Source organism: Marmota monax, unplaced genomic scaffold, assembly GCF_021218885.2.
Source record: "Marmota monax isolate L192 unplaced genomic scaffold, Marmota_monax_Labrador192_F-V1.1 WCK01_AAM20220418_F8-fsc00001, whole genome shotgun sequence".
NCBI classification, from domain to species: Eukaryota; Metazoa; Chordata; class Mammalia; order Rodentia; family Sciuridae; genus Marmota; species Marmota monax.
In genome coordinates, this window is record NW_026693777.1 from 35,493,443 (window position 1) to 35,503,496 (window position 10,054).

The 10,054-nt window shown below is 36.0% G+C and overlaps 1 pseudogene; it reads right to left on the reverse strand.

Moving 5' to 3' along the window:
* Positions 1-8,139: 8,139 nt before the first annotated feature.
* On the reverse strand, positions 8,140-9,081 carry LOC124104567 (olfactory receptor 4F3/4F16/4F29-like; annotated as a pseudogene).
* Between the last annotated feature and the right edge of the window lie 973 nt (positions 9,082-10,054).

The following is a 10,054-nucleotide window of genomic DNA, read 5'->3' on the forward strand; positions in this document are numbered from 1 at the left end:
GATGCTCCATTGTTTGGGGCATAAACATTTATAATTGTTATGTTTTATTGATGTATCAAACCCTTAAGCAGCATGAAATGTTGTTCTTTATCTCTTCTGACTAACTTTGGCTTGAAGTCCACTTTACCTTATATGAGGATGGACCTTACTTGCTTACATCATCTATGTGAGTGATACGTTTTTTCCCATCCTTTCACCTTCAGTCTGTGGATGTCTTTGCCCATGAGGTGCGTCTCTTGGAGATGGCATATTGTTGAGTCTTGTTTTTTAATCCAATCTGCCAGTCTATGTCTTTTGATTCATGAATTTAGGCTATTAAAACTCAGAGTATATTGAGATATGATTTGTATTCCTAGACATTTTGATTTATTTCTTATTTTTAATTTGACTTAGTTTCTCCTTTGATTAACTTTTCCTTTAGTGCAGTTCCTATCTTTGCTGGTTTTCATTTTTTTTCCATTTCACCCTCATGGAAATTTTTATTGGGAATGTTCTGTAGTGCAGGCTTTCTAATTGTGAATTCTTTTAATTTTTGTTTATCATGGAAGGTTTTTCTTTCATCACCAAATCTAAAGCTTAATTTTGCTGAATATACAATTCTTGGCTAGCATCCATTTTCTCTCAGAGCTTGGTATATGTTGTTTCAGGAACTCCTAGGTCTCAGAGTCTGGATTGAGAAATCAGTTGAGATCTGAACTGGTTTCTCCCATACATAATCTGAAATTTTTCTCTTGTGGCCTTTAAAATTCTATCCTTATCTGTATGCTAGCCATTTTCATAATAGTGTGCCTTTGTAAGAATCTATTTTAATTTTGTATATTTAGGATCCTGTAAGCCTTCTGTATTTCATTTTCCAATTCATTCTTTAGTTTTGGGAAATTTTCTGATATTATATTATTGAAAAGATTGTGTATTCTTTCATTTGTATCTCCAAGCCTTCATCTATCCCAATAAATCTTAAATTCAGTCTTTTCAGGTTATCCCATATTATGTCCAAGTTCTATTCATGACCTCTTAACATCTTTTCTCCGCAGTCAACTTTATTTTAAATATTATATATTTTCTCTTCATTACCTGAAACTCTGTCTTAAAAGTATTCCAGTCTGTTAGTGGTGCTTTCAATTGAATTTTTAATTTGGTTTATTTCTTCATTTAGAGGATTTCTGCTTGATTTTTTTTCAGAATATCTATTGCTTTTTTGAAGTGATCTTTCACTTCCTGTATTTTCTATTTTTTTACTCCTTATATCATCCTTTATTTCACAGATCAGTTTAACACTGTACATTCTAAACTCCTTCTGTTACATTTCTTCCACTGTGGTGTCAATGAATTCTGTTATTAGAATATCTTGGTTCATGTAAGATGATTTGTTCCCTTGTTTTTTATGATGTTTGTGTGTGTGTACCCATCTAACTTTATGTATCTGAGGCAATAGAGTTGCTACCCTGTGCACTGGTAGTGTCTCTGAAGTTTTTCAGGGCCTCACCATTTAGGGGGAGACAAAATAACAACAACCAATTCAAAGATTATACAGCATTAAACCAGTTTCTGCTATGATGTCTACAATGAGAATTGTCACAATAAACAAAAATGATATGATCATTAGTTCCTACAATAAAAACAGTAAGTTGGCAAAAGGGTTTACAATTTTGAATGGTGAACAAGGAGAGGGCAGAAGTTATATAGGATGTGATGATTATGAGGAAAGAGGAAAAAAGATAGAACCAAAAAATTAAAGGAAGAATGAAAGAATAATAGAGATTATCTCTTAGCAGAAGGAAACAGAGAGAACTGATGGAAACAGGTTAGAGAAAAAATGTATATAAAGTAAATTTTTTAAAAAAATAAAAGTATACAGAACAACATGGAAATATACTAATCAAATATCCTAGTCCTCAAAAAACTGATCCATGAAAATAACTGGCTTCTACTATAGTGATACATGTGTACCAATATGTACATCATCATAATTCACAATAGCAAAGTTACAGAACTACTCTAGGTATCCATCAACCAATGAGTTAATTGATGAAGAAAATGGGATATATATACACAATTCAGTTTTAATCAAAGTAGAATGAAATTATGGCATTTGATGGCAAATGGATGGAACTGGAGAAAATCATGCTAAGTGAAATAAGAAAGCCAAGGGTCAAATGTTTTCTCTCATATGCAGAAGCAAGACAGAAATAAGGACTTTTTAAAGAGGAAATCTCATGAAAATAGAAGTCATCTCAGTAGAATATAAGCAGGGGACTAAGGGCAGAGATAACCAGAGAAACTTTGAAATAAATTGATCAAAGTATGCTGATAACATAATGTCCCTTAAATGTGGACTCTAAAATAGTCTAACTCATAGAACCTGAGAGTAGAACTGTGGTTACCAGAAGCTGGGGAAAGGAGAAACTGAGAGATTGATCAAAGGATACAAACTGACAGCAGTAAGATGCATAGGTTCTGGGGATCTAACGTCCAACATGGTAACAATAGTTCATAAACCTGTACCTTTCACTTAAAATCTGATAAGAAATCAGAATCTAAAGGCACTTACCATACACACACACACACATGCACACACACGAAATATTTGGAAAAAGTGTCATAGAAGCAAACACTTTGTAAGAGCTTTATGCCATTATTTCCTGCAATGGACAAATGTCACTTAAGCAAAACGTCCTCTATTGACACCATCGCAAATCTTCCACCTAGTAGAAAAGATTAATGGAACTCAAAAAATTAAAATTAGTCAAACTTTCAGATACATGGAACTTTTCCTACTCAGTCTTTCCCCTTATGAAATAAAATACTTAATCACAATATTACATGCTACTTTGAATTTTTTGTGGTGGGCAAATAATTCAGGAGGAAATTTATAAATTCTTGATCAATGGATGAGGAAGTGCTCTAAAAATGCTAGCTCATATCACCTCAGAGCACAGTAATAATAAATACCCTATAATAGATTTACACCTCTGAGGTAGCACATGAAAATCTTGATTAAATGACTACTAGGAGATGAAAATATAGGTGGCCAGGCTGAGTACAGACCTAAGGACTTTTGGAACATCCTGTCAATTCTTCTCTTAATGAGATATTCCCTTGACTATATCAATGATTTTAGAATTATGCTGATCTAATAAATCAGCATAGAGTTATAGGTTGACCAAACAGCATGAGGTCAACTTGCCTTTATTGCAGGAAAAAGGCAGGAAGCCCAGTTCCCATTTCAGTCTTTCTCCCTCTTCCATGAATTTTTCTACTGAAAATATAAAATCTTTCTTTCCCCAGATAAGTACCTTTTGACTGCAAATTTCCAAATTCGAGAGCAGTGCATTATATTTCTATACCTATGGCATCTGTGCATAATTTATTTAAAAATTATGTGGAGTAACTAATTGAGAGTAAACAGCCAGTTGTCATTAGAAAGTAGACAAACCAAAATACTAAATCAGCCATTTGTCCCTCTGTAAAATATGCATATTGACTACTTTAAAAAAATGCTAAGCAATTTTTAATTTCTTTAGTGTGACTTGCTTTCAATGCTTTCTCTAAGTCTAATTGACAAGGACGTAGACAGTATTAAAAAACAAAAAAGGAATGATAAGGTATCCAGGATCTAGATAAAAGCAGAAATGATTACTATGCCCAGGCTGAGGGCCCATGGCAGGGAGCTTTAACAGAAACCAAAGAACACTGCCAGTAGATAAAGGCCACCAAGGAAAGCTGAGGGCTTTGGTGGAGAAATTCAGAAAACAGGAAGATGAGGAAATCCACACCCTGAGTCCACTTGTTTTCTGTCATCCAAATTCCTGCCATAGCCTCTATTAGCTTCACCCAAGCAGAAGCCCGAGGGTATAAACCACCCATTGATCCAGCCCCAAATGTCCATTTTTACAGAGCAGAGTGAACATGATGAAAATTAAGTATAAGAGGACAAGTAAGGACTGGCCCTCACAAGAGTTTTTATAACCATCCCCCATTACTGTACATTTAGCTTTCTGTCACTTTTTGCTTTGTAAATATTTTTATTTACCAGCAGATATTTTTAGATGTCTTTTTCTCCACATGTGCAAGTACTTCTAAAACATATATCTCAAGTGGAGTTTCCAGAAAACACTTCTAAGGTATACTGCTAAGAAGTCCCATATGAAAGTTTATGACCACAGTTGTTAGTTAGGCAACAAGATGAACACCTTCACATATTTACCTGTATGAGATACTTGTTGATTAGGGAAAAGAATAAGCTATGTTACCTAGTGGACACAGCTTATTGATGCCTTCCTTTCTTCTTGGTTGGTAGATTCATGACCACTGAAGTTTGTAACTATCAGATCGAAGGCTCTGGGTATCATCATTGTGGAACTGATTCCTTCTGAAACCAGGAATATTTCATCAATACCTTAGCCAACAAACTACACACTACCACACTGGACCTAGTGTTAGGGTTGCAAGAATGCAATTTCTCACTTCGTCATATAGCTGGGTAACTTTCCAACCCAGCTTTTATAAATAATATAGTATATTACCCAACATAGTGACTTTCAGTCTAGAGAACTGATTTGATTTGAATTTCCCTGGTTAATAGTAAATTTGAGCATTATTCATTCTGACTGCCTCTGTAATCTTTCTTAAATGTCTTAAAATATATGTTGTTTCTAGATCATGTATCAAATACTGTCCTTACATCAACTAGGATCCCACCAAGGGAAAAGAACTGCATATGAAAATGAAATAAGTGAGGAAATACAATTTTAAGGATATAAAATATTTTTTCTAAATAAGAGGTATCTCTGACTAGTTTTTTTGGTTTTTGTTTGTTTGTTTGTTTGTTTTTTCTTCTTTGGGTTTGTCTCTTAAAAGCTCTGAAGTGGTCACAGTTCATTAGCCCATTTATAAAACATTGTCACTATCAGAATCAAGAAATTGGTGAAATCAAGAGCCCTTAAATTGCACTTTCAGGGGGATTCATTCAAATTTAGAAACAGATTCCATTACAATGGAGGTGTTTAAAACTGATTTACAATCTTGCTCTTCCCTCACCAGTGATATGAATAAATGACACATGACCACTTTATATAAACGTGTCTTTAATTCTTTAAAAAGTGTCCCCTGACCCCTTTGAAACTTCCATTGCAATATCCAAGTGAGCACACATTCTGGAACCAGTTAATCTACTTCCCAAATAATGAATCTCCTGGTTAAGCCCAGTCATGTCTCCTCCATATTCCTATAGAGATTATCAAGCAGCAATCTGACAACATCTGCTTTGTTTTCTGATGTGGTGATTTTTATTTATTTTTCTGGATTTGGGGCGAATTTGGTTCTGGTTCTGATTCAACATTTCTCATAAGTAATGAATTCCTCACTGGTGATACTAAGAATTACAAATTTTATTTCAAGATCTGATCATTTGATAATCTCTATTGGGATAGTGGGGACGTAGTGTGCATCAGACGAAAGATAAGACAATTTGTTTAGTTTGCTTTTTTTAATTTATTGGTCTGTTTGTGCAAAAATTTTTCTTCATTCCATGGGAAATAGAACACATCTTACAGATCTGGTATGAGATTGCATATGAAAATATTCCACACTTTTATATGAGAGAGAGAGAGAGAGAGATTTTACCTACACTTGTATAGAGTCTCTGTATCTTCAGATCATATTAGTAAAATATATTCATTTTTTCTGCTTTTAACCATTATGTCCATCATCCTATGTAGGGCATGATGTAACATGTGGGGCATGTGCATCAGAAAGGAGGAAACCTAACTTGATGTAGGACATACAACATGTGGGGCATGTACATCAGAAAGGAGGAAACCTAACTTGCTACCCGCTTCCAGGTCCTGGGGCCACATGTGGCTAAGATAGCGCCTGGCAACCAGCCAGGAGGCGGTGCTGTGGGTTGTGACGAAAAATCAGACCACCTCTAGGATAGGTTCAGGGCTCTTCTGCCCTCATGGACAGCTCCTGTGGCCTATTACTGCCTGTAGGATGGGTGTACATGTGAACTCTCCCCACCCTGCTGACCTTTATCCTGATTGGCTCCTCTACATTTTATTAGCTGTGTGTGTTTTCTCAATAAACTGAGATCCTGCTTTGACTGGTCTCCCTGACACATCTAATTGTCCTCCAGTGAGGGAGGGCTGGTTGCGGGCAGTCAGTCAACCCTTTCCTTTCTTGGTTCATCCTGGTTGGGGCGTGCTCTCCCTATCTCTCCCGCAGGCCAGGAGGGAATGGGGGTTGGGGGGGGCTAAAAACCCCAACAATCCTACATATAGGACACCTATAAAAACTTAAATTTTTATGACACCTTTAAAAATACTTAAGTTTTTATTGGTATTCTATATGAGGGATGATGGGACATAATAGATTAAAAATAGCACTTACTACCTTTAACATTTGGGTAGGATATTTGCAGAAATAGGGGGTTATATTTTGAGTGTTCATGAGCTTTGCTAGCCCACTAAAATAATTGTATGTCAGTGATTCTCAATTTTCCTCCTTTGAGGGACAAAAGACTTTTTCCCTGACCAAAATTAGTCAGACTCTTCTGAGCTCTTTTCTCAATTAGGCCTCTACCTTGGCCCCTTTCCTGATGCATATGTATACCCAGTTTTAGCAAAAATCATGCTAAGTAGAAATACAGAGAATACCACACCCTTGATATCTTCTCTTAATAATATCCACTGACCCACAATCTGCTGCTTAGCTATAAAATTCTCCACTTATTCTTACTGTATGGAGAATTCAACCCACTGCAATGCTGAGAGGTCTCTATTCTCCTATTGCAATAGTTCCTGAAAAAATATATTTTTACCATATTAACTGCAGTCAGGCTGCAGGGCATTTGTTGTTGTTGTTGTTGTTGTTGTTGTTGTTGTTGTTGTTGTTGCTTTGATTTGTTTTGTTACTGGGGATGGAACCCAGGGATGCTCTGCCACTAAACCATATCCCTAGCCTTTTTTAGATACTTTAGTTAGAGTCAGAGTCTCACTAAATTGCTTAGGGACTCACTATGTTGCCAAGGATGACTTTGAAATCACTGTCCTCCTGCCTCAGCCTCCCAAGCTGCTGGGATTACAGGTCTGCACCATCGTGCCTAGCAGACTGTAGGATATTTTTTTAAGTATTCTCTATGAAAGAGTAAGTCACTTTGGTTAAAGTCATAATTAAAAGGGGTAACTGAGACAAGAAGAAATAGTGGACAACATACAAATGGCTATGAAAGGTAAAAGAATATGGCTTTGTTGTTCAACAGGAAAAAAAATGTTAGACTCTAAGATAAAATGACCGGTTTTTTTTTCCAAATACAGGCCTCAAACCTGGCCCACTTCACTGACGGATATGCATAGCCCAGTTTTAGTGAAACACAAAACCTAATGGATATAGACAGTAGGAAGTAAATTCTATTATCCTTTGTTGTATAGGTATAACTTCAAATAATGAAACTAAAGAGAGGCAGTGATAAATGTTAAATTTTGGGCAAAGTTTGCAGAGTGTGATTTTGTGAATTTACTAAAATAAAAAAAAAACACTTAGAAATGCTGAATCACCAACTGCTATATCAAAGCAAGACTAGAGTTCAGTTTTCTCTAAGTTACTTCTACTGTGTTAATTAAATACATTTTCACTCTGTAGTTATACTACAACCATTTTAGTTCCCTGATAGCTTCACTACATACACTACTACTTTGGGTTGACTGTGTCCACTAAATAGATACTTCACAGTTTTGTTAAAGTGAGATTTTTTTGTGAAAAGTGAGATTATTTGCAAATGGGATCTTTGCAAATGTAATCAACTTAAGATGAGGCTGTATTGGATTATAAAGGAATAAGAAGAAATTTCTCCCTCGTCTGAAGGCCTTGAAGCAGAGTGGCCTGTTTATAATAATTGTTTCATATAATACCATCCCTTTGGAATTGAAATTCAAAATCATTATAATCTTTGGTTTCTAAATACTTTAATTCCTCCTCTTCTTTCAGAAGTGAATGATCCTCCTTCTTTAGTGAAAGAAAAAATGGACCTAATACAATATGGATTATCAAATCATGGTAGGACAAAGAGAATTGTTCATCTGAGTTTCATCATCACAGTGAACTTCAATAGTCTATGAGTACTTTTACACCACCAATCACTTAAGAAATCTTCCTGTAACTCACTAGCTGTCTGCATGCTTTCCTCATTGCCACCTTCATTTCTTGATTCCTTAGTGTGTAGATGACAGGATTCAGAAAAGGAGTCAGAACAGCATCAAAGAAGGCCAGGAACTTATCCAGGTGTGTGGAGGAAGATGGCTGAGCATAGATTAATATTAAAGGACCAAAGAACAAGACTACCACAGTGATGTGAGCTGAAAGTGTGGACAAAGCCTTGGAGGAACCAGCAGAAAAGTGCTTCTGAACAGTGAGAATGATGACAACATAGGAAATGATCAGTAAGAAGAAGGAGCCCACAGAGAAGAAACCACTGTTGGCTGTGACCATGAGTTCCAGTCAATAGGTGTCTGCACAGGCAAGTCTGATGAACCAAGGTAGGTCACAGTAAAAGCTGTTCAACATGTTAGGGCCACAGAAGGGCAACTTTACTACAAAAGCCAATTGAACCACTGAATGAATAAGGCCAACCACCCAGGCAGCCACTAAAAAGAAGATGCACATCTGTGGGCTCATAATGGTCAGGTAGTGCAGAGGCTTACATATGGCCAAATATCTGTCAAAGGCCATGGCTATGAGGAGCACCATCTCCACACCACCAATGAGATGGATGAAGAAGATCTGGGTGATGCAGCCTCTAAAGGAGATGACTTTGTGCTTCCTGAAAAGGTCATAAATCATCTTGGGGGAGATGACAGAAGACAGACCTAGGTCAATGAAGGACAGGTTAGCCAACAGAAAGTACATGGGAGAGTGTAAATGTGGCTCAGAAGCCACCGTGAACACAATGAGGGAGTTTCCCATCATGCTTGCTGCATAAAGCATGGAAGAGAACACAAAGAGGAGTAGTTGGATACCCCAGGAGTTGGTGAGTCCCAGGAACACAAACTCCAACACCACAGAGTGATTTGCTCCATCCATTGGCTTTGTTGGAAATGATACCTGAAGCAGGATAGTATGAGAAAATGTAAACTATGTTAGTTATATTTAATAGTATAGAAGGAGATAAGTTAAATTTATGAAAGTTTACTTACACGTTAGCATTCAAACTGACTTCACATTCAAATTTGGTCACTGTTATATGGATCTGCTCTCTACCACTTATGTTCTGTCTGTATGTAATATAACTCTCTACTTCCTCCCATCTAGATGATGTAATAGTCCTCATGAGATACAAGATGATCAACATAAATAACAGAACTCAAAACAAAAACCTTCTGATTTGGGTTGAAAACTAATAATGAGAAGCTTCAGTCACATGAAACTAGATGATCCATTTTCAAGCCAATAAAACTTCACTTGGAAAACATATTTTTTTATTTCCTCCTTCTCACTCCTTACCTATGGGAGTTTTACCTATGTTAATCTTCAATGTTAATTTAAGTTTACCCCATCTGTGGAATCTTGATTTATTATTACTAGCTATAGTTTACTCTCCCTCATATTATAGTGAATGGGTTACAAATCTAACTGAAGGCAGGCATTATGACTTATTCATATTTGGACTCTCCAAATCAATAAAAAAAAGTGGTCCAATGAAATGTACAGATCTATGAACTGTTGCCATTTTGCACCATGTTAGGTACAAAAATTGAGAATATGTGTATACACTTTTCTAGAAAATAGCATTATAGTAATACCCTGTTTCTGATTTTGTGTTCCAAAAAGAATCCATCCATAAAGGACTAGAATTAAAAATGAAAAACAACTGGCCCCTCAATATTGATAAATGCTGCCTGAGAGTACTTAATTCATATTCTAAAGACTTTTAAGCTATGAAAAATCATCATAATGTAATAAAAAAACACTCCTACAAACTTCTATCTAATGATTTGTTACATTATCTTGGAATTATTTAATTTCATTTAGAGAAGCAGCATAATATGGGTTTTAGATA